This window comes from Euprymna scolopes, chromosome 37 (genome assembly GCF_053919585.1).
Source record: "Euprymna scolopes isolate OS-2025 chromosome 37, ASM5391958v1, whole genome shotgun sequence".
NCBI classification, from domain to species: domain Eukaryota; kingdom Metazoa; phylum Mollusca; class Cephalopoda; order Sepiida; family Sepiolidae; genus Euprymna; species Euprymna scolopes.
Window position 1 is genome coordinate 79430637 of NC_136518.1, and position 5174 is coordinate 79435810.

Consider the following 5174-nt stretch of genomic DNA (forward strand, 5'->3'; position numbering starts at 1 on the left):
AAAAGATTGCCAGATGGGTACCCAGTACAAAGTCAAAGTTCAAAAGAAGAACTAAATTTTAACATTTCGTTCATGGGAAAACTCATAAATCAAAAGTGTATGTACTTCCTCGTTTAAAAAATGTTTTTGTCTAGACTGGATTGTACTGTTTAACAACCCATTTTTAAACCCAAAAGAAAAGTACTATTTTCGACACTAGACACAATAAACGAGAAATTAGAATGGTTGGAAGAAATTGGCATAATTTAAAAAGTTGATTACTTGGACTGAATGTCGCCAATCGTATATATAAAACAGACACCATCCTCCCCGAAAAATCAGAGTATGTGCTGATTTTTCGACTAGGTTGAATAAATGTCTAAAAGACCATGCATATCCACTACCATCTGCAGAAGATATTTCACTAAATTAAACGGTCGTAGAATGTTTTTAAAGTGGTATTTTTTCTGAAGCTTACTTTCAAATTAAAATCAATAAAGAAGGTTCGAAGTACCTGACAATAAACACACATAAAGGAATTTTTAAACTTAGTCTTCCTTTTGAATTGAAGTTCCCAGATTATTCTAGTAAATAATAGAAGCAATGTTTGCTGGTATTGCATATTTAGGCTTTCTTAGGATTAGTGTTGTATAGCTGTGTATAATTGCGAGTACATATAAATGATGATCATAAACGTGCATATATATAACGTTGTATATATAGCATTTTTGTGAAAAAATGTGTGAATTTGTTTATATCATCGTCAGTTACTATTCCAAAAGTGTCTGTCTCAACAAAACTTTTTATATTTTGATTAAAAGCAAAAATGAGATCCAACACAAAGCCCATATTAGAGTAGTATTTCAGAGAATTGAAGAATACGAATTCAAGTTGAATTCTGCAAAGTGCGAGCTCTTCTTAAAGAAGATAAAATATTTAGGGCAGATCATTGACAGGGAAGGAAAAAAAACTAGACCCAGAAAGGGCTGAAGCTATTAAGAACATGCTCACATTGCTAAACTCCAGGCTTTCTTAGGATTAGTGTTGTATAGCTGTGTATAATTGCGAGTACATATAAATGATGATCATAAACGTGCATATATATAACGTTGTATATATAGCATTTTTGTGAAAAAATGTGTGAATTTGTTTATATCATCGTCAGTTACTATTCCAAAAGTGTCTGTCTCAACAAAACTTTTTATTTAAAAAAAAAAAGCGGGAGACCAGTACCCGCATTAAGCTGATCTGCAGTTTGACTTGTTGCTGGCTATCTTGCTCTTGCTTGTTGCTGGATGTCAACATTTTGAACCGAGAGAGAGATTTAGCTGTCGTACAAATCTAAAACTCTGTAACATCATCTTTATATAGATACTCCCTCAGGTATTTGTCTATTATTAAGAAAAAAAGTCCTGTTGCGATAAAAAAAGCTGTGACGTGTGTACGCCTGTAATGCTGGATACATGTAACAATTATTCTGCCATCATTATTTGTATCTATGTATGTGTATGTATATTTATATATGTATGTGTGTGTATATTTATATATGTACATGTGAGTTTATATGTATTTATATCTATGTGTAATATGTATGTATATGTGTATATATGTTTGAGTGTGTACATATATACATTTATAAATGTTTGTATGCATGTATGTGTGTATATGCATGTATGTGTATGTATGCAGGTGTGTATGTATATGTATTTGTATATGTGCATGTATGTGTGTATGTGTATTAATGCATATATATGGATGTATATGTATATGTAGGTAAGTGTATGTATATATATGTGCATATGTGTACGTATATGTATGTGTAAGTATATGTGTGTATGTATTTGTATATGTGGATGTATATGTATGAATGTGGGTATGTATATGTATGTTTGTGTATTATGCATTGTGTATGTACATGGGTATATATGAGCGTATGCTTATAGACATGTATGTATGTATGCATGTATACATTTATATGTATGTATACCAATGACCGTCTTGTTTATGTTTGCATGTGTGTGTGTATGTATATGTATGTGTGCGTATTTTGTATTGTGTATGTACGCATGTATATGTGTGTGTGAGTGTATATATATGTATGCATAACAATGACCGTCTTTAGTGTCATGTCTGCTTGAGCATGTGGATTCGCTGGCAGGACTATATGTCATTTTTCGGGCTCATGAACTTTCAGTGTCTGGGGGAGTGGCACTCGTCTGACAAGACGTTGCAATCATCATGTGTGCTTGTATGAGTGCTTGAATGTGTATATGTATGCATGCATGTATAAATGTATGCATGCATGTATGTATGAATGTATAAATGTATATATGTATGCATGTATAAATGTATGTATGTACTCATGTATGTATTAATCTATGTATGTATTTATGTATGTATGAATGTTTGAATGTTAGTGTGTATGTATGAATGTATGCATAAGTGCATACATTTACACATGCATACATACATTCGTACATACATTCGTACACACATTAAAACATTCATACATACAGAAGAAGTGTTAATAAAAACTTTCATACATTATTTATGACAAAATTCGGCTATGAAACTTGTGAAAGACATAAATATATTATTTCAAAAAGACATCATTTATAGAAATGTAAATAATAACAGTTCTTATTAATTTTGTCGTGATGAAACAAGTGTTAAAACAACAAAAAAGAACTTTTCGATGTGAAAATTGAAAGTTTATTTTTTATTGTTTCATGATAGCACAAGAAGTGTGCTATATTTTTTTTTTTAAATAAATTATTTTCATATGGTTTCGTATTTCGTTTACAGGTTTACTGAGTTCCATTCCATATTTAGGTAAGAGGCCGGAAGTGGAGTCCACTTCCGACGTCTTAACTTTGCGTACTGAGTTTTTTTAATATCACACGGAGAACCTTATTGCAGATCCCTATAGCAACCATGGCGGCTATTCAAGATACCGCAGGAAATGTGCAACTGAGTTATTTGATTGTGAAATAGTCAGAAACAGAAACAGTGCGCAGAAGAATGGGCTGCAAGTGCTTTACATCATCAAAGCGTTTCAATCCAACTCGAGATCTATCGTCTGGAAGTGCCCAAAACATTCCTCAGGTCCGCATTAGAGCATATTTCGCTCGAAAGAGAGTCATTAAGAATGTATGTTATGATCTGCACATCAGTACCGTCGGGACACCGAGCGTTCTGTACACAACCTCACTTTTGCAGGTTATCCCGTGTTTTGACACCCTTCGCCCGGTTGAATGTTTAATTCCCTCCACTTTCTATCTATGCCTAAACTTTTTATATATAATCCTCCCTGCAAAGCATTCACGGCAAACGCTCGTCTAGCTACAGCCACTATCAATAATCCCCCATCGCTATCTGTTCCTAAATTTAAACGCAAAGTTTCATGACAAAAGCTTCTTGCCGAGAACTGCCCGTGTAACTATGTACCGCGGACCTGCTTTCAATCTCACGACAAAATGACCATCTTCAAGTCTAATGTAAACAAGCTTTTTTGTTGAGCTGAAATAACCAAATTATACCCAATTTCCAACACTAGCGATCACTACGCTGTTGTCTCACTGACCACCTTATCGTCATTAACTCTAACTCTGGGGTGGTCTTCATGCCTTGATAAACGGTGATTCCCTTAAAGCAAAAGGTTTTAAGTGAACACACTACAGCTCAGACCTTAGCCCACCAAATTTAACCTAACCCTAACCCTAACCCTAACCCTATCTCATCGTAAAAGTAATTATCAATTACGTGTATTTCAAATCAATAAAACGAATTCCACTTTTCGAAATGTGTTTATTTAAATGTCTGCTGTTTTAGTTGGCATAATTTGACTTAGGAACATTTTAGTTGGTATAATTCGACAGGAACATTTTAGTTGGTATAATTTGACTTGGGAACATTTTAGATGGTATAATTTGACTTGGGAACATTTTAGTTGGTATAATTTCACTTGAGAACATTTTAGTTGGTATAATTTCACTTGGGGACATTTTAATTGGTATAATTTCACTTGGGAACATTTTAGTTGGTATAATTTGACTTGGGAACATTTTAGTTTGTATAATTTGACTTGGGAACATTTTAGTTGGTATAATTTCACTTGGGAACATTTTAGTTGGTATAATTTGACAGGAACATTTTAGATGGTATAATTTGACTTGGGAACATTTTAGTTGGTATAATTTCACTTGGGAACATTTTAGTTCGTATAATTTATCTTGGGAACATTTTAGTTTGTATAATTTGACTTGGGAACATTTTAGTTGGTATAATTTGGCTTAGGAACATTTTAGTTGGTATAATTTGACAGAAACATTTTAGATGGTATAATTTGACTTGGCAACATTTTAGTTGGTATAATTTGACTTAGGAACATTTTAGTTGGTATAATTTCACTTGGGAACATTTTAGTTGGTATAATTTCACTTGGGAACATTTTAGTTGGTATAATTTGGCTTAGGAACATTTTAGTTGGTATAATTTTACTTGGGAACATTTTAGTTGGTATAATTTGACAGGAACATTTTAGATGTTATAACTTGACTTAGGAACATTTTAGTTGGTATAATTTGACTTAGGAACAGCTACATTTTAAATGGCCGCAGTCAGTATTGTTTACCTTAGTAACACTAAATTAATCATTAATCGCCATATTTAAACATGTATGTCGAAATTGACAATAACCGTAGGAACATCGTGTGCATTATCGTATTATTTAGATATGTTCTTTCGACATCTTAAGATTCTAGCACCCGCGTAATCGGCTGAAGCAATAAAGGAGAAATTTGATTGTTTATATTATAACTAGTCTGGTGCCCGGCGTTGCCCGAGTGTTTGGAGGTGTGTGTTGAGCAAAAAAAACAAAAACAAAAGTGGTAGTAGGCAGGCAGGCTCGAACTCGTACCACGAAGGAGGAAAAGAACACGAAATAAAAAAAAAACGTGACGTCTTTCCTGTTGCATCCATCGTAAAACCGAAAGTGACGAAGATTTAAATTAAGGATAGTCAATCGAAATGAGGGGATGACTTTCGAAAACATCGGCGAAAAAAGCGACCCCTCCCTGGAGAAAAGTTCCCAGTTGAGGGTGAAGGAATTAATGTTTTTGGCCAATTTTACGGTATCTATCGTCCGTAGTATCAAGCTTCAAAGTGATACCGATCTTGTGAAAATCCATCACTTC